This window comes from Macaca nemestrina, chromosome 4 (genome assembly GCF_043159975.1).
Source record: "Macaca nemestrina isolate mMacNem1 chromosome 4, mMacNem.hap1, whole genome shotgun sequence".
Classification (NCBI taxonomy): domain Eukaryota; kingdom Metazoa; phylum Chordata; class Mammalia; order Primates; family Cercopithecidae; genus Macaca; species Macaca nemestrina.
The window spans coordinates 143835360-143856026 of record NC_092128.1 but is presented as its reverse complement, the minus strand read 5'-3'; the positions used below and the strand labels follow the sequence as shown (position 1 = coordinate 143856026).

General features: G+C 47.0%; 1 protein-coding gene across 3 annotated transcripts in view; it reads right to left on the bottom strand.

Moving 5' to 3' along the window:
• The window catches only part of LOC105466337 (calneuron 1), a 670377-nt gene extending 662212 nt beyond the window's left edge, over nucleotides 1-8165 (bottom strand). Inside the window, exon 1 of one of the 3 annotated variants that reach the window (XM_011715318.3) lies at nucleotides 7973-8165. The gene's annotated coding sequence lies outside the window, so the exon portion shown is untranslated. The remainder of the gene's footprint in view (nucleotides 1-7972) is intronic. The other 2 variants (XM_071095314.1, XM_011715320.3) reach the window with 2 other exon arrangements.
• Nucleotides 8166-20667: the final 12502 nt, after the last annotated feature.

Genomic DNA, 20667 nt, shown 5'->3' with positions numbered 1-20667 from the left:
ATCAAACCCCTGAGCTCATACAATCCTCCTACCTCAGCCTCCCAAAGTCTTGGGATTATAGGCGTGAGCCACTATGCCCAGTCACATATGACTTTTGAATCTCCAAAAACTTGACTGCTAATAGCCTACTGTTGACCAGAAGGCTTATTGATAACGTAAACAGTTGATTAACACATATGTTGTGTGTTAGATATAATGTATTCAGTATTCTTACAATAAAGTAAGCTAAAGAAGAGGAAATGTTATTAAAATATCATGAAGAAGAAAAAATATATTGACTATTCATTAAATGGAAGTGGATCATCATAAAGGTCTTTATCCTTGTCGTTTATTCTTTTTTTTTTTTTTTGAGATGGAGTCTCGCTTTGTCGCCCAGGCTGGAGTGCAATGGCGCAATCTCAGCTCACTGCAACCTCTGCCTCCCGGTTTCAAGCAATTCTCTGCCTCAACCTCCTAAGTAGCTGGGATTACAGGCGCCCAACACCATGCCTGGCTAATTTTTTTGTATTTGTAGTAGAGACGGGGTTTCACCATCTTGGCCGGGCTGGTCATGAACTCCTGACCTCATGATCCACCCGCCTCGGCCTCCCAAAGTGCTGGGATTACAGGTGTGAGCCACTGCGCCGGGCCTTTCCTTGTCTTTTTCACATTGTGGAGGCTTAGGAGGAGGAAGAAAAAGAGGGTTTGGTCTTCCTGTCTCAGGGGTGGTAGAGGCAGAAGGAGATCCGTGTATAAGTGGCCTCTTACAGTTCAAACCCAAATTGCTCAAGGATCAACTGTATGATTTTAGAATTAAATGCCAGAAAGCTTTGGTTTTCCTTAAGGAACCATATCATCTCACGGACAACAAAACTCAGAATGCAATTCCCAAAATAGTTTAAAACAGACAAATGGTTAATGTCAGTCCCTGGAGAGAACACCAACTAGAAATGATCATGGGGGTGGCGCTGGGGTGCAGACCATGTCCTGTTTCTTGGTCTGGGTCCTGGTTAGGTAGCACCCAGCATACCCAAAACCCCAATATGTATTGACCCATACAATTATGATCTGAGAGCATTGGTAAATTTTTTTAAGAAATTCCCATTTTCAGGCCAGGCGTGGTGGCTCAAGCCTGTAATCCCAGCACTTGGGAGGCCAAGGCGGATGGATCACAAGGTCAGGAGTTCGAGACCAGCCTGGCCAATATGCTGAAACCCCGTCTCTACTAAAAATACAAAAATTAGCCAGGAGTGGTGGCGGACGCCTGTAGTCCCAGCTACTCGGGAGGCTGAGACAGGAGAATTGCTTGAACCCGGGAGGCGGAGGTTGTAGTGAGCCGAGATCGGGCCACTGCACTCCAGCCTGGGAGATAGCGAGACTCTGTCTCAAAAAAAAAAAAAAGAAAAAAGAAAAAAAGAAATTCCCATTTTCTCTTTTCTGACCAGAAAGTTCTGATCAGATTAGCAGCTCAATTATATTCTTATACAGTTTTATGACCAGTCAGGCGCAGGGGCTCATGCCCGTAATCTCAGTACTTTGGGAGGCCAAAGTGGGAAGATCACTCGGGGCCAGAAGTTTAAGACCAGCCTGGACAACACAGTAAGACTTTGTCTCTCAAAATTAAAATAAAATAGAATCTGGCCAGGCACAGTGGCTCAAGCCTGTAATCTCAGCACTTTGGAAGGCTGAGGCAGGTGGATCACTTGAGGCTAGGAGTTCAAGATCAGCCTGGTCAATATGAGGAAATCCCATCTCTACTAAAAATACAAAACTCAGCTGGGTGTGGTGGCTTTTGCCTGTAATCCCAGCTACTCCAGAGGCTGAAACAGGAGAATCGCTTGAACCCGGGAGGCAGAGGTTGCAGTGAGCTGAGATCACACCCCTGCACTCCATCCTCAGCAACAGAGCGAGACTCTGTCTCAAAAACAAACAATAATAATAATAAAATAGAATCTTATGACCTTTATTTCTGCATTCTGTTTTTCGTCCTGATCTTGCTCCTCTGTTCTAAATCGTATTTTAGAATACAAATACAAACATTTTTGGTACAAAATTTTTTATGTTTAGTTTATGATCATATATTTTATATTTTCATTATATATACGTGTCAAAAATGCTATCCAAAATGCTTTATGGAAGTAGACAAGGTGTAAATAAATATTCTTTCAAGTAGGGTAAAATCTGTCTTTTGTTTCCATATTCTTTACTCCTGGTATGCAGCAGTTGTTTGATTAATGCTGAAAGAAATAAAAGTTTATCTGTGAAGAAAAAGAGAACAAGAGAGCAAAAGCTAAAGGAGTCGGTAGGAGCTAAGGGAAGGTTTTTTCTGAGATGAGAAAGATCTGAGCAGACCTACAGGGAGGTGGGAAGAAGCCAGGAGAAAGGAACAAGTTAAAAACTGGGAGAATGAGGGCCGGGCATGGTGACTCATGCCTGTAATCCCAGCACTTTGAGTGGCTGAGACAGGAGGATCACCTGAGGTCAGGAGTTCGAGACCAGCCTGGCTAACAGGGTGAAACCCCATCTCTACTACAAATATAAAAATTAGTCGGGCACGGCAGCATACACCTGTAATCCCAGCTACTTGGGAGGTTGAAGCAGGAGAATATCTTGAACCCCGGGAGGTGGAGTTTGCAGTGGGCCAAGATTGCACCATTGCACTTCAGCCTGAGCAACAGAGCGAAACTCCATCTCAAAAAAACAAACAAAAAAAATATTTGGGAGAACGAGCTATGAGTCTTGGTCCCAGGAGAGACGAGGATGTAGAATGTACAAACAGGGCGAATCGTCTTGAAGGAGAAAGAAGGAAGACACCTCCTTCTCAATCTCCGGGTTTGGTTTCTGGTCATCTTTTTAACCTGTAAATAGCCGTGATGCCTCAGAACTCGGTTCTTCGTCTCTTCCATCTCCCGATGATCTCATCTGAGATGGCTTTAAATACCATCTGTACTCTGATTCCCAAGGCTGTCTCCAGCCCAAATCTCTCCCGTGAACCCAGGACTGCCCACTCAACATCTCCACCGGGAGCCTCAACAGACGTCTCCAATTTAACATGAGAAACACCCGACTCCTGCTCTCCTCCCAAACCTGCTCCACCCACAGCTGTCCCTGTCTCAGGCCAAGGAAGCTTGAGTCATCCTCGACTCATCTCACACAACTCTCCAACCCATCAACGCATCCCATTGCCTCCATCCTGAAAAAAAAAAAACAAGAAGTTCAGAATCCTAGCATTTGGCAGACCTCCACTGGTACCCCACTGGCCAGCCACCATCACCTCTCGCCTGGATTAAATGTTCACCTCCTGGATGATCTTCCTGCTCCCGCCTTGCCCACCCACAGTCTTTCCTCAACACAGCAGTGAGGAGGATCATTTAAAAATGTTTCTCCTCTGCTCAGAGCCCAGCGCTGGCTCCCGCCTCACTCAAAGCAAAAGCCAAAGTTCTTACAACGCCTCCGAGAGTTTTCATTCTTCTGCCACCTTTATTTATTTAGGATTGCATTTTATTTAGGATTGCACTTTATGTAGGGTTGCAATTATTTAGGATTGCACTTTATGTAGGGTTGTAATTATTTAGGATTGCACTTTACGTAGGGTTGCACTTATTTAGAATTGTACTTTATTTAGGGTTGCACTTATTTAGGATTGCATTTTATTTAGGGTTGCACTTATTTAGGATTAAACTTTATTAAGGATTGCACTTAGGATTGAGCATTATTAAGGGTTGCACACACACACACACGCCTGTCTCGGGACCTCATCCTCCTCCTCAGCTGTATTTCTCTCCAAAGCATGTGTCACCGTCTGATGTGCTCCGTACAATTTACCTTTCGTGGCTTATTTTTTTATTTTTATTTTATTTTATTTTTTTTGTCATATTCACTGCCTGCAAGTTCCGCAAGAGCAGGGGATTTTGTGTGCTGTGTTCCCCGCCACATCCCCGGTGCGTAGGACACAGCTTGGCAAAGGATCGATGCTCAGTGCGTATTTGTTCAATTCAATTTCCCCAGGTAATTCCGTTGCTTAAAATCCTTCAGTGACTCCATCTCCTTCAAAATGAAGTCCCCGCCTTTCATGCACCCAGGGTCCTTTAGGATCTAACCCCTGTCTCCTCTCCAGCTTCTTCTTTTATCACATTGCCTCCCATAATGGTTAGACAGATTTGCTGCCGCTCCCTCGAGTGTTCCTTTCACCTCTGTTCTTTGCGTGTGTAATTTCTTCAGCCTAGGATGATACTTCATAGCCACCTCTGTCGGGACTCAGTTTGGGGATCATCTACTCAAAAGAAGCTCTCCCAAGGCCAAGATCATCATCCTCCCATGATCCACTGGACTCGTGCCCCTTGTAGCCTATGACACACACTATTTACCTCCCATCCCTTTACTTGAGAATAGGGGGCAGCCAATCTCACGTGGGTTCCTCCAACCCCTAGCTAGAGAGACCCTCTGCGAATGTGAGGTGGTGGTGGTGGTATTCACTATGACGATGATGATGATCTTTGATCAATTTTTTTTGTTTTGAGACAGAGTTTCTCTCTTGTTGCCCAGGCTGGAGTGCAGTGGTGCGATCTCGGCTCACTGCAACCTCCGGGAGGTGGAGGCTGCAGTGAGCAGAGATCATGCCATTGCACTCCAGTCTGGGTGACAGAGTGAGACTCCGTCTCAAAAACTAAATAATTAAATTTTTAAAAAATTGTTAAATCAATGGCTCTCCCCGGTAGGTACTAAGTGTCTCCACACAAATCAACTTACTCTTTTTTAATGGATTGATACATTGATAGACTCGTTCTACACCCCAGAGTAGCAGTTGAAGCTCCTCTTTCCATTCACAGCAGTTCTCCCCTTTCAGAGTCTCTTCTCTTCTTCAAAGCATGAAAAAGAGGAAGTAGCACATGAAGAGGGAAGGCTGCTGGCAATCAGAATGGCTCCCAGGGCACTTCTGGAGTCCGCAGGCACCCGGTACAGGTTCCAGTGCAGGAGACAATTTTTTTTTTTTAGTACAGTTCAAATTTCCCCACAAATGGATCTATCTTAATCCAAATTTATTACAGTTGTGAGGCTCTTTGATCTAACTGACTCAGCTGTATTTCTTAAGTAAACTGAGTGAGAATTGGTTTTGCTTAGTCATTAAAAACCACCTATGTTGAAAGTTACGTGTCCACAGACTGGCATGTATTCATTCAATAAACTTTTATGTTGCTTCCGCACCATGCCAGTCCCTGTGCTAGCTTTTGAGAGAGACAGAGTGACAGGGAGGAGGCCATCCCTGCCCTCAGAAAAGGCACAGTGCAGCAGTCAGTACAGGGGTCACTGAAACTATTTAAATGGTCCAATCCTTTGTGTTAATGTTGATTTAATTCAAGGCAGATGCAATTGAAAGAAGAGATGCTCCTTTATACCAGCTACTTACACAGACTTTAGCTAAATGACTCCATTTAATCCTGACAATGCTACCATATTACAGACAGACAAACTGATGTGCAATGAGATTCACCAGCAGCCCAGGCTACCTGCTCTTGTGTGGTGAAGCTGAGACTCCAATGAAGGTCTGTCGGTCCCGAAAGGGCATGCCTTTCCCACCACCCTGTAAGCTAAGAGCCCACCACGGCCATTAAAGAAATGTCAACAGACCACAGAACTACACAAAGTTGCCAAATCTAAGCAAACTCCCCTGGGACCTGTTTACAGCTTCTTGAAACCAGCAGCCATCAGTGAATTAAACACACACACACACACACACACACACACACACACACACCCCATTAAGTTGAAAAGAAAATTTGACACAAAGAAACAGTCTACTTAATTAGTTATTGTTAATAGACCCCAGCTGGTACAAAAACACAGTTAGTGACATCTATTTCAAGCCTCTTTTGGCTTCCCTTAGAAAGTAAAAGAAGGGTGTTGACCTTTGGGCCACCAGGCAACAGAGGAAGAGGTGCCTATAGCTGTGTGGATGAACCTTCTCCACTGAATGGTCTGTGACCTCAAGGAACTCACCCGGCTAACCATGGCCTCAGTCCGCTTCTATCCTCAGTTCCAGGAGAGAATCTGACCCTCACAGACCAGCTGACAGCACGACTTTTAAAAAGGACCTCGGCCAGGCGCGGTGGCTCACGCCTGTAATCCCAGCATTTTGGGAGGCTGAGACGGGTGGATCACGAGGTCAGGAGATCGAGACCATCCTGGCTAACACGGTGAAACCCCGTCTCTACTAAAAATACAAAAAAATTAGCCAGGCGTGGTGGCGGGCGCCTGTAGTCCCAGCTACTGGGGAAGCTGAGGCGGGAGAATGGCATGAACCCAGGAGGCGGAGCTTGCAGTGAGCTAAGATCTGGCCACTGCACTCCAGCCTGGACGACAGAGACACTCCATCTCAAAAAAAAACACAAAAAAACAGAAGGACCTCAAACCTCCAACGCCACCCTCCCGGAAGCCTCCTCCCTTTAACCAGCGCGACCAAGGCCTCCATACTGAGTTTCTGATTACAGGAAACATCTCTCCCCGGGTTACTTCTTCAGAATCTTTAAATCAACCACACAGATCCACCGATGGGCATGGGGATAAGAATTCTTTCCATCAAGAGCTTCACTCATAAGCTCTGAATGGTCTCTCCTAAACCAGAGAGTTTCTGCCACAGCGGAGAGTGTGATGATTCTGATCTTACAAAATGCATTGCACCTCCAGTGTCTGGGAAGCAGACAGGCTGACTTCCGGGACATTCACCCTGAGAAAGTGCCCATCCTTGGCTGGGGGATTGCAAAGGGATTTAGCTGCAAACGCGGTAACTACCGTTCATGGAAACGGTTCAGGACTCTGCAGGCAATCACTTTGGGGGAAAATCCCTACTCACGTGAGCTGTGTTTTGGCTCAGATTCCTCTCAAGACTTGAACGGGGATGTTAACCATTCAGCATGTTTTAAAGCCCCTGGAAAATTCAGTACAAGCACTTTGCCTCCCAAGCTCCTCTCCCAGGTGGGGAATTGGAAGTCCTTAGAAGCGCTGCTCCCAAGTCACATGAACCCATGCCCCTGGGACCCCCAGAGACGACTGTCACTCAGGCCAATGAAAATGCCTCCCTCTGCCCAAGTCTGACTTTCAGGGATGTCTGCGAAGTCGTGTCAAGCTGATGGAAAGGAAATCTTTCCTTTGGGTATGACTCGGGAAGAGCATTTCACCCAGAAGGCACCCCGTGAGGGTCAAAAACAAATCAATGAAAGATTTGCAGATAGATGTTCTCTGAGCCCATGTACGATTTACACAATGCAACGTACAAAGAAGATAAATCTACTCCTTCTCTCTGCCAGGCTAGAGCAGATTCCTGAATCAAAACAACTCTTTGCCACAGAACCTGAGACTCGGCTAGAAGTGAGTTTCCTCAAAAGGCACAAGGGACAGAGTTAGGAATTCCTGAAATCACACAGCAAGCATTTGAAAAGAGAGTAAAGAGGAGGGGAGAATGAGGGCAGGGGCGGGGAGGGGGGACAGGTGTCGGCAAGATGTTCCTCCGGGACGATTTACAGGGAGAAAGTTGTATGGAATGAGTTTTCCAATAACATGGGAGCGCAGCCACACAGCCATGTTCCAACTGAGTGGCAGGGCATGGATTTGATAGGCAAGTCAAGTCAGGGTTATGCCCTTTTCATTATCTCCAAGGGGAAGGGACCCGGCCAGGAGGAAATGGTTTTGCATGAGCCAGAGCTGAAAGAGGCATGTCTCCCCACTCCTCCAAACCACTTTGACAGCTGGGTGAAGCCAGGGCCAAAACAAACACGCCAGGAGCCACCGCCACCTCCAGATCTCCCTACCCCTCCCCTTCCTCCGAAACCCATCAAAACTTGATTCTGTCTCAACTAAACACAAGCTAGGAAATTGGAGAGGAGGAAGAGGGGAAGAGGAGAAGCAGAAAGGGGAAAGCAGGCAGCATCCATGCAGTCAGTTATATCATTGATTTAGAGCTACACAAGCTTCAGAGTGTCATCGGCAAGGGTCATACCTCCTGCTGATCTCGGGGGAAATTCTCCAAGATCCATGGCTGGGAGTTAAGGAGAATCTCTAAGCCATCAGGAAGGAGCAGGGCACTGCAGCTCCTCAGAATGATGGACCGGGGCGAGCTTTAATTAACAGGGTCTGATGCCTCTTCTTTTTTGGTAACTGAGCAGATTTAAAGGGCTAGAGTCCCAATTTGAAGGGTGCCAGTGCTGCTGCCGTGGCTGCTGCCGTGTCTGCTCTGGCTGCTGCTTCGGCTGCTGGGAAAGCTTCCTGCAGCCCTGTCACTCCAGCAAGAAAACGGGGCTGAGAAGGTGGAAAGTGCAGCCAGAACCACCAGAGTGTCTCGGGCTGCATGGTTTGAATCGGAACCACAGGGCTGTGGACCCAGGCACTGCCTACCTTAGGAAGAACCAAGGTCCTGCTCGCTGTCTTCCAGACCGAGGGAAAGAGCTGGGCTCCGTGGAGGCAGGGGGCATCAGTGACACCCTCTTCAGACAAGGGGCTGCACGGGACACTGCCTGGGGAAAGTGGGAAACCTGGTCTGTACTGTGTGCTCCCCTCCTGAGAGCACTGCCACTTATGTAAGCTGCATGCACACACGCCTGCCCGTTATACATACATACCCACCCATGCATGCACACACACCTGCCCAGGTACACACACACCTGTCATGCACACACACGCCTGCCTATTATACATACATACCCACCCATGCATGCACATACCCCTGCCCATGCACAAACATGACTGCCCATACATGTACACATACCTGCCCATGTACACACACATGCCTGCCCATGTATATGCATACACATTCCTATGTACACACATACCCACCCGTGTACACACACATTCCTGCCCATGCACACACACATGCCTGCCCATACCACACACACACGCCTGCCCATGTACACAAATACACGCCTGCCCATGTACACACATACACACACGCTTGCCCACATACACACACATGCCTGCCCAGGTACACACATGCCTGCTCATGCACACACACACGCCTGCCCATACCACACACACACACCTGCCCCAGTACACACGTGTCTGTCCGTACACACATAGATGCCCGTTCATGCACACACACACACATCTGCCCATGCACACATACCTACTTGCCCACTTTCCAGACTTGTGCCCGCAGCCAGCTAGATACCCTGCCCCTAAGCCTACATATTACAGGCAGATCACCAAGAGAAATAGTTGTGACACAGAGCATGGCCAGGAGAGGAACAGAGAAAGGTAGCCACAGGAATGAGGGGAAGAGCAAACCCACGTTGGGGATTCCCAGCATCTCCGGCTGCCTTTGATAGAGCACGAATCTGTGTTAAGGACAGTTCCTGTGTCAGGGATAGAAGGCCAGCCTCAGAGACCCCCTTCCCATGCCACCTCTTTTCACTTGTCCCTGCTTGAGCAGCTGCTGGTCCCTTTGTGAGCCTGTCTTGGCTAAGACCACGCCTCATCCTCACAATAGCTCATTGCACTTGGCATCCCATACTATGGAGTCGGTTTTTCGGTGATATTTCTTTAGTCAATATGGTGGCACTTGCATGATCTTTTTTTTTTTTTTTGACATGGAGTCTCACTCTGTTGCCTGGGCTGCAGTGCTGTGGCATGGTCTCGGCTCACTGCAACCTCCACCTCCCAAGTTCAAGCAGTGCTCCTGCCTCAGCCTCCCAAGGAGCTGGGACTACAGGTGCGTGCCACCACGCCCAGATAATTTTTTGTATTTTTGGTAGAGACGGGGTTTCACCATGTTGGCCAGGCTGGTCTTGAACTCCTGACCTCATGATCTGCCCGCCTCGGCCTCCCAAAGTGCTGGGATTACAGGCATGAGCCACCGCGCCCGGCCGCATGATCTTTCTAATACCATTTCCCCCTCATAAGCATGCAAAATAAATCCAGCCAATTGGTGCTCAGAACCCAGAGGTCTCCAGGGTACATGCCTCGGAGTGAGTGTCGGGGTGTCCAGGAGGGAGCTGGGCTGTGGTGTCAGAGTGAACCCCAGATCCCATCTCAGCTCTACTAAGAGCATGCATTGGACCCCCTTCCCCTTTTGAGCCCGGGTTTATAATTTAAAAATTAGACAGGGTTGAACTAAGCCAGTAATGCTCTTAACAGAAAGGGAAAGGAAGGAAAGGGATATATGGACTTTTAGAAAGCTCGTCAATTATCTCAGCCCCAAGGTTGACCAAATCTTCTTGGCAGATGGGGACGGCGCACTGCAGACGACATGCCCTAAAAATCTTGAGAAAATCTGTGCAGGATCATCTGTAAGGACCTCAGAGTCAGTGAGGATGCAGCGGGATGGCCACAATCTCCCAGATCCCAGTCACTCCTCTGAGAAATGGATCCTGCACTGGGCCAGCTCAGACTGGCAATGTCACAAAGAGTGGGCTTTCAGCAAAATCCCTGAGCCCCCTCCAGCAAACCTCCCTCTGTGCCCACTTTACCCCTGCCTGGCTCACACCGTCAGATGCCCACAGCCCTCACCCCTACTAGCCGCAAAATCTTTGTCAGCAAAGAATCTGCTGTCAGGCCAGGCGCGGTGGCTCACACCTGTAACCCCAGCACTTTGGGAGGCCAAGGCCAGCGGATCACAAGGTCAGGAGATCGAGACCATCCTGGCTAACACGGTGAAACCCCATATCTACTAAAAAAAACAAAAAATTAGCCAGGCGTGGTGGTGGGCACCTGTAGTCCCAGCTACTTGGGAGGCTGAGGCAGGAGAATGGCATGAACCTCAGAGGTAGAGCTTGCAGTGAGCCGAGATCGCGCCACTGCACTCCAGCCTGGGCGATAGAGCAACACTCCGTCTCAAAAATAAATAAATAAATAAATCAAAAGAATCTGCTGTCAGCAATTTAGGCTGGACACTGTGGCTCACAGCTGTAATCCCAACACTTTGGGAGGCTGAGGAGGGAGGATCACTTGGAGCCAGGAGTTTGAGGCCAGGTTGGGCAACATAGCAAGATCCCATCTTTACAAAAAAGTTAAAAGCTAGCTGAACCTGTTTGTGCAGGCCTATAGTCTCAGCTACTTGGGAGGCTAAGGCACGAGGATCGCTTGATCCCAGGAGTTCAAGGTTACCATGAGCCATGATGGTGCCACTGTACTCTAGCCTGGGCAACAGAGTAAGCTCTTGTCTTTAAAAATAAAAATAAAGAATCTGCCATCACTCATTCAGACATCAGTCACATGCAATTTCTTGTCCTCCATCTTCTGAGTAGATTTGCATATTGCCTCTTCTCTTCCCCTTAAAGAAAAGTGAGGGAAATGATGAGGTTGTAAGTGGGGGATGTACACCTGGCATAAACAGTGTCCACAGACTCACAATCCCAGAGCCTCCCAACCTCCAGCACCCAGTGGGGCATCTCCAAATAAAGTGGACTCAGGTCAACAGAGGATGGCACAGCACAGATGGCCAACAAGGACTACATGATGAGGAATTGTCTGGAAGGGAGTTCCAAACACTATTCCTACTATGTCTTCCTCAAATCTTTGGGTCTCTTTCTGCTTTTTCATTAACAAAATCAAGCCCCAGCAAGGCATGGCGGCTCACACCTGTAATCTCAGCACTTTGGGAGGCTGAGGCAGGCAGATCATTTGAGGCCAAGAGTTTGAGACCAGCCTGGGCAACATGGCAAAACTCCATCTCTACTAAAAATACAAAAATTAGCCGGGCATGGTGGTGCATGCCTGTAATCCCAGATACTTGGGAGGCTGAGGCAGAAATCACACCACTGCACTCCAGCCTGGGCTACAGAGTGAGACTCTGTTTCAAAATAAAAATGAAAATAAAAATAAAATATAGCTCTAATTTCTTTTGAGATTGGAGGATACTTACATGGGGCAGGAGCAGTGGCCTCAACTCTGCCGTTTCTCCAGTCCCTTAGAGTTCTCTCAATCATGTCCCCATAGTTGCCACCATGACGGCCTGGTGGAAGTTCTTTGCCCAAGGATGTTGCAGTTCACATCTTCCCCCAGCTTTCTCCATAGTTCCTCAGAACAGAACTCAGACCACGCAGAAGGAGGAGGAGGAGGAGAAGAAAGGAGAAGGAGAAGAAGAAGATAGAGAAGGAAAAGGAGAAGGTGGAGGAGGAGGAGCAGGAGGAGAAGGAGGAAGAGGAGGAGGAGAAGAAGAGGAAGAAGAAGAAGAAGAAGAAGAAGAAGAAGAAGAAGAAGAAGAAGAAGAAGAAGAAGAAGAAGAAGAAGAAGAAGAAGAAGAAGAAGAGAAGGAGGAGGAAGAGGAGGAGGAGGAAGAGGAGGAGGAGGAGAGGAGAGGAGAGGGAAGGGGGAAGAGGAAGGGGGAAGAGAGAGAGAAAGAAAGAAAGAGAGAGAGAGAGAGAGAGGAAGGAAGGAAGGAAGGAGAAGAAAGAGGAGGAGGAAGAAGAGAAAAAGAAGAAGAAAAGAAAGAAGAAGGAGGAGGAGGAGGAGGAGGAGTGGGGGAAGGGGGAGTAGGAGGAGGAGTTGCGGAAGGGGAGGAGGAGGAGGAGGAGAAGAAAAAACTGTAGCTGGTAACCTGCCCAAGACAAGAATTCAACTCTCCTGGGGCCCCTACGGTCCTGTGGGTTGGTAAGATGTCCACAGCATCCACCACCAGGGAGTACCCTCATGTCTACCCTGACCTCTCAACTGCCAAACAGGAGAAACCAAAACCCAGAGAGAAAGGCGGTCCCTCAGCTCCTGCCTACGGTTCACCACTGGCACCCCTTTGGCCCACAAGATGATCTGCCCTGTCCCCGGTGACTGACAAGTCATGGACAAATGAGAAACTCTACCTTGTTTATTTTTGGCACATCCTTGTGTTATGTATTTGCCATTTATTACACCAAATTAACCTATCAAGAAGAAAAAATATTCCAAATCTAATTTTAGATGTGGTGAATTAAAAAAAATGTCAGGGGCAACTAAGAAACTGTATTTTGGGGTTGGGCGCAGTGGCTCATGCCTGTAATCCCTCATCTCAGCACTTCGGGAGGCTGAGAGGGGAAGATCATTTGAGCCTAAGAGTTTAAGGCCAGCCTGGGCAACAAAGTGATATCCCCATCTCTATTTACAATACATTTTTTAAAGGAAAAGAAACTTCACTTTGGGAGAATTGAATGGAATGCCAGCACAGCAAAGGACTATGGATAATTTGCATATTACCATTCTGCTTGTTGTCTGGTTATGTTAGGTGCGTTAGGTAAATATTAATATGTTTTATGAATATTTTGGAACTTGGATGGGGGAGGTTATTAGAGAACTGGAGGGCTTTAATTCAGCTCTCAACTCACTCCTTGTGGGGTCTCTGCTCTGATCTCATTCCCATCTGCAGGAGTGGTACAGTTTGGATATTTGTCCCCTTCAAATCTCGTGTTGAAATGTGACCCCCAATGTTAGAGATGGGGCCTGGAGTAAGGTGTTTGGGTTATGGGGGTGGACCCCTCGTGGATGGCTTGGTGCCCTCCTTGCAATAATGAGTGGATTCTCACTCTATTCGTTAACAAGAGATTTGATTGTTAAAAAAGAGCCTGGCACCTTCCTTCCTCCTCCTTCTCTCTCTCTTCCTCCCTCTCACCACTTGATGCCTGCTCCCGCTTCACCTTCTGCCATGAGTAGAAGTTTCCTGACACCTCACCAGAAGATGTTTGTGCCATGTTTCTTACACAGTCTGTGGAACTGTGAGCCAAATAAACCTCTTTTCTTTATAAATGACCCAGCCTCAGATATTCCTTTACAGCAGTGCAAAACAGACTAATTCAAGGAGCTTAACTTTATTGAACCTCTAAGAGATAAGCTTATCAGAATAGAATCCAGGAGGCCTAATGTCTGTTTAAGGTGGGAGTGATTTTTGTGGAGCTTCAAAATTGGCCTGTATGTAAATCTGGTTTTGTGTTGATTACTTCCCATTGCCCCTTAGCTCCAGGATACCACAGAGACTCTGCAATAGGGGGGCCAGGTTCCCCAGACCACAATTACGAGTGCTCCTACCTGCTGGCTTCCTGTTAGATTCAGCCAAAGGAGGACTCAGGAGATGGGAAGGCAAGGAGGAAGGAAAGCAGCAGAAAGTTTACTCAAGCCTCCAGCAAGCTTTGGTGCTGCTAATGCCAGCCTCACTGCACCCCTCAGAGGTCCAGCCCTTCCTAAGCCAGGCAAACCACATCTTCCTTTTCTTTCCCCCAGCCCTAGTGGTAGTAGTAATGCAGGGCAAGTGAACCCCAGAATTGGGGCTTAGGCTGGGAAGTTTCTCAGCTTCACTGAGGAAAGAATTCAAGAGCAAGCTGATGGCAGAAGAAAACAGCTTTATTGAGGGGGCAGTGGTATAGCTCCGTGGCTGCTCCTGCAGAGCAGGGCTACCCCACAGACAGCGTGTGGAGAGTAGCAGCTCAGGGGCAATGCAGCAGTCATATTTATATACACTTTTAATTACATGCAAATTAAAGGGTAGACTATTCAGAAGTTTCTAGAAAAGGGGTAGTAACTTCTGGGTCATTGCTCTGGAAAGGGGTGGTAACTTCTGGATGCTGCCATGGCAATGGTAAATGGTCATGGTGCTAGTGGGCATGTCTTACGGAAAAATGATTCAGGTGCCTCTTCCCTGTTTCAGTCAGTCTTCAATCTGGTCCACAGTCAAGTCCCACCTCCTATCTCATTAGCTACTCTTGCAATTACAAATCTCTGGGTTTTTTCAGCTTTCCAGTTCCTGTGCAACTAATCATCTGTATGAAATGCCATCTGTTTGAAACATCTCATGTGGATTTTGTTTTCCTGACCGGACAAAAATTTTCCTTGGAGATCCCAGATCGGAGTGTTTTCATAGCCGTGGTCCAGCCCTAATCAGAACAGCCGGGCACAGACAATGCATGTTACAGTATAAATGTCAACATGGAACCATGAAAGGAATTATAAGAGAGAGTGAAGTTTTAAGATCAATCCTTAAGTTGGAGCCCATTGGCACGTCCTTGTATCACATATTTGTCATTTATTAAACAACATTAGCATATCAAGAAGAAACAATATTCCAAGTCTAATTTTAGATGTAGTGAATTCACAACCAAAAAAAAATATTCATGGACAACTAAGAAACTTTGCTTCGGGAGAATTAAATGGAATACCAGCACAGCTTATTACCTAACTGTGTTAGGTGTGTTAGGTAAATGTCCGTACGTTTTACTAATATTTTTAGAACTTGGTTAGTGTAGGTTGTTAAGGAATTGGAAGGCCTTAATTCAGCTCTCAATTCATTGTCTGTGGGATTTCTGCTCTGAGAACCACGCAAAGAATAGAGGAGCCCCAGGCAGTGCCTGGAGAAGCTGCCCTAGGCTAGGAGGCCTAAGAGATGACTCTGGTGTCTCCACTGGGAGGAGGGAGAGACCACCAGGGGTGATGAGACCTGGAGAGCAGGCCTGATCAGACACCCACCAGACACAGAGAGAGAGGGCAGCTGAAAGAGGCCAGCTTCAAGTAATGAATGCCCTGTCCCAAGTGGGACAGTCCCACTGGGCTGTCTGCCAAAAGACAGGAAGATCAACAAAATGACCGGCTGTGAATGGCAATGAACTTTCTGACCACAGACACCAGACCCTGCCACTAATCCAGGTCCCAGTTCAGGTCAGGGATTCACAAGTTCTCTTCCTTATAGAAAGCGATTGGCAGAAAGGCAAAAGCCCAGAGAACGAAACAGAAGTATTCCTTCATTACAGGAAGGAGCAAAAGTGTGGGGAGAGGAAGAAAAGCATCTTTGCAACACTTCAGATCATTGTCCTACCTCTCTGCACTCTTCCAGCACACCACATCAAATGTGATTTATTTGTGCTGTCTTAGAAATCCGGTCCTCAGCTGTCTCCTCCTCTGCTTTCCCACTGCTGCTGGCTTCAGTTAAGCCCTATTGATCTCTTCTCTGGTCTCTCTCTCTCTCTTTTTTTTTTTTTTTTTTTTTTTTTGAGATGGAGTTTCACTCTTACTGCCCAGGCCGGAGTGCAATGGCACGATATCGGCTCACCGCAACCTCCACCTCCCGAGTTCAAGTGATTCTCCTGCCTCAGCCTCCCGAGTAGCTGGGATTACAGGCATGCGCCACCATGCCTGGCTAATTTTGTATTTTTGGTAGAGACGGGGTTTCTCCATGTTGGTCAGGCAGTCTCAAACTCCCGACCTCAGGTGATCCGCCCGCCTAGGCCTCCCAAAGTGCTGGGATTATAGGCGTGAGCCACCACCCGGCCTCTGCTCTCTTACAAGAAATATCTGGCTGGGCGTGGTGGAGTGCACCTGTAGTCCCAGCTACTCTGAAGGCCAAGGCGGGAAGATCACTTGAGCCCAGGAGTTTGAAGCTGCAGTGAGCTATGATCGCCACCACTGTGCTCCAGCCTGGGCAACAGAGCAAGACCCTGTTTCTAAAAACAAAATATATATATGTATGTGTGTGTGTGCATATATATGTGTGTGTGTGTGTATGTGTGTGTGTGTGTATATGTATATATGTGTGTATATATAATACATAAGCATATATTACATATATATATTTTTTTTCTCAATGAATCCCTTACCTCCATTCATTCACAAATCATAACCCACATCCTATGACTCAGTGACAAACGAGGGAGATAAAGCCCTCTTGGAGCTCAGGAGCTGGCGGGAAAGATAAACTTCAAACAATTGCAAAGGAGCACGAGTGTCTAAAGCAAGAAATGTACAGTACAGCCCCTGGTTCTCATCGTGAGGACTGAGTTACTCCGGGGACGTGGAGGAGGCTCCTGAGATGGGTGTTGGTGACACTGGAACCTGGAAGATAATAGGTGTTGATGAGGTGATGGAGGAGAGATTGCTCCTGACCAACAGAATGGGCTCCAAGACTCCCAGGCTCCAAGCAAGGAGGAAAACCCACATCGATCAAGGGGAGAGACCAGTCAAGGTCAGGCAGGAGAAGTAAGCAAGAGATAGTCATGAGGCTATGAACTTGACAGTGAGGGAGAGGGGAAGCCACTATAGGGTTAAGTCATCTTAACATGATGAGGTCATGCCTGTAATCCCAGCACTTTGGGAGGCTGAGGCGGGCAGATCATGAGGTCAAGAGATCGAGACCATCCTGGCCAACATGGTGAAACCCCGTCTCTACTAAAAATACAAAAATTATCTGGGCGTGGTGGCACGTGCCTGTAGTCCCAGCTACTTGGGAGACTGAGGCAAGAGAGTCGCTTGAACTTGGGAGGCAGAGGTTGCAGTGAGCCGAGATCGCGCCACTGCACTCCAGCCTGGTGATAAAGTGACACTCAGTCTCAAAAAAAAGAGACATGTACCATTATAAACGAGCTATGGCTGGGCTCATTCACTCACACCTATAATCCCAGCACTTTGAGGGGTCGAGGTGGGAGGATTACTTGAGGCCAGGAGTTCTGGACCAGCCTAGACAACATAGTAAGACCCTGTCTCTACAAAAATTAAAAAATAAATAAATAAATAATCCAGGCATAGTGGTGCATGCCTGTCATCCCAGCTACTCATAAGGCTGAGGCAAGAGGCTTGCTAGAGCCCAGAAGTTCAAGGCTGCAGTGAGCTATGATTGCATCACTGCACTCGAGCCTGTGAGACAGAATGAGACCCTATTTCTAAAATAATAATAAATATATAAAAGATCCCTCAGCCAGGCATGGTGGCTTATGCCTCTAGTCCCAGCACTTTGGCTCAAGTGATCCTCCCACCTCAGCCTCCTGAGTAGCTGAGACTACAGGTATGCACCACCACGTCTGGATAATGTTTGTATTTTTTGTAGAGATAGGGTTTTGTCATGTTGCCCAGGCTGGTCTCAAATTCCTGGGCTCAAGCAATCTTCCCCACCTTGGCATCCCAAAATGCTGGGGTTACAGGCATGAGCCACTGCACCCAGCAACCTTCCTATTCTTAGTGCCTGGCACAGAATGGCCTCACAACAAATTCTTATTAAAATGAAAATTGGTTATATATATTTAATATACTTATATATTTAATATATAATATATTTTATTTAATATATTATATAATAAACAATATATTATATTTAATATATGAATAATATTTAATATATGATATATAATATATTTATATATACATATATATTTGTTTTGGTTTTTTTAGGGGTTTTTTTGTTTTTTTGTTTTGTTTTGTTTTGAGATAGAGTCTTACTCTGTCGCCCAGGCTGGAGTGCAGTGGCACAATCTCAGCTCACTACAACCTCCGTTTCCTGGGTTCAAGCGATTCTTCTGCCTCAGCCTCCCGAGTAGCTGGAATTACAGGCACGTGCCACCACTCCTAGCCAAATTTTGTATTTTTAGTAGAGATGGGTTTTCACCATGTTGGCCAGGCTGGTCTCAAACTCCTGACCTCAGGTGATCTGCCTGCCTTGGCCTTCCAAAGTGCTGGGATTACAGGCATGAGCCGCTATGCCTGGTCATATATTTCTATATTAACATGTGAAGTGAGCTTAGCTCCCTGGTGTAAAATGCGTGATTTTTCAACTTCACACCTGTGAAATTCTAATAAAATGTCAACAACCTGTAGCCACTAAAGGCCTATAATCCAAGGACAGTCTGTCCAATAAATAAATAGTTGTTTTATTTGTTAGAGTAATACACAAGTTACGATTTATTCATTTTTCTCATTTTCCTGACATTGCCAAAATTTTCTAGAGTTGTTTCACTGCATCTCTGCCTGCAGAAGCAAGCTAAGCTGAGCATGGTGGTGCAGGCCTTATAGTCCTAGCTATTCAGGAGGCTGAGGCAGGAGGATCACTTGAGCCCAGGAAGTTGAGGCTGCAGTGAGCTATGATGGTGCCTCTGCATTCCAGCCTGGGCAACAGGGTGAAATGCTGTGTCAAAAAAAAAGAAAAGAAAAGGAGGCTAGACCAACCTAAATGTGGAAATAAAATGCCTCAGATGCAACTAGCCCTTCACTCATGCTCAAGAGTTGCTACATCAAAGGAAATGTATATTTCCCAATTTAAAGAAATGACAACCCAACATGACACGACTTCCATGTGTATGGAATACAGGCGTGCAAGATACCAAGCCACCAGTTTCTGATAGCACCAACGTCCAGTCTCCAACCTATAGCCTTCTCTCATTGTATGAGTCCATTTTGCATTGCTGTTAATATAAAGGCATACTTGGGGCTGGGTAATTTACAAAGAAAGGGAGTTTATTTGGTTCACGGTTCTGCAGGCTGTATAAGAAGCGTGGAGCCAACATCTGCATCTGGGAAGGCCTCAGGAAGCTTCCATTCATGGCGGAAGGAAAAGGGGAGCCGGCATCACATGGCAAGAGAGGGAGGCCCTTTAAACCAGACCCTTTAAACAACCACATCTCATATGAACTAACAGAGTGAAATTTCACTCATTACCATGGGGACAGCACCAAGCCACCCATGAGGGATCCACCCCCATGACCCACACACTTCCCACCAGGCCCCACCTCCAACACCGGGGATCACATTTCAGCATGAGATTTGGAGGGGACAAACATCCAAACGATGTCACTAATGAAGGTGGAAAGACATCCACTTCATTCTACAGGTAGGAAAATGGAGATGAAAATGAAGTCCTTGGCCGGGCGCGGCGGCTCACACCTGTAATCCCAGCACTTTGGGAGGCTGAGGCGGGTGGATCACCTGAAGTCAGGAGTTTGAGACCAGTCTGGCCAACATGGCAAAACCCCGTCTCTACTAAAAATACAAAAATTAGCGGGGCGCAGTGACAGGCGCCTGTAGTCCCAGCTGCTCAGGAGGCTGAGGCACAAGAATCGCTTGAACCCTGGAAGTGGAGGTTGCAGTGAGCCGAGATCACACGACTGCACTCCAGCCTGGGCAATAGAGTGAGACTCGGTCTCAAATAAAAGAAAATGAAGTCCTTACCACCCCATGAGATTTCTGCGAATGCATGGGATAAATTGTATGTATCTCGAGTGAAGTCTCCCCTTGAGCACCAGGTCTAATTTCCTGTTGCTCAGTCCTTGTGTCCCATTCTCTGACCTATTGTGGTCAGCTCTGTGGCCACATTACTCAGTGGATGTGGCTTTGGGAGGTGCCCCCTATAGAGGTTTTGCTTCCCCCCATGGCAGGACAGAGGGCTTTTCCTTCTTGAATTACCCTGAGTCTGGGTTCACCTCCATGGCTCTGAAGTTCAAGGTTTCGAAGGATTTGTAAATAGCAGAAACAGCACGTTCCAACAATCCCTGATTCATTTCTCTCTCTCCAGCTTCCCCTCTCCTTCCTCCTTCCTTCTCTCCATCCCATTCCCTAGGCTGGAAGATGGCACACCTATGCTGTAGAATGTCTCATGAGGGGGCATGACAGATTGGAAGCATGAACAGGACCCGTGAAGGATACAACAGTCAAAAAGTAACACATCAATGAGACTGTGGGGAAAAAGGAACAATTATACACTGTTGGTGGAAATGCAAAGTAGTTCAGCCCCAGTGGAAAACAGCATGGAGATTTCTCAAAGAACTAAAACAGAACTACCACCAAACCAATCCCATTGCTGGCTGTCTACCCTGGAAAATAAATTGTTCTACTAAAAGGACACCTGTGTTTATACGTTCATTGCGCCACTATGCAGCATAGCAAAGACATGGAATCAACCCAGTTGCCCATGAATGGTGAATTGGATAAAGAAAATGTGTTATATATACACCATGGAATACAACACAGCCATAAAAAAGAATGAAATCATGT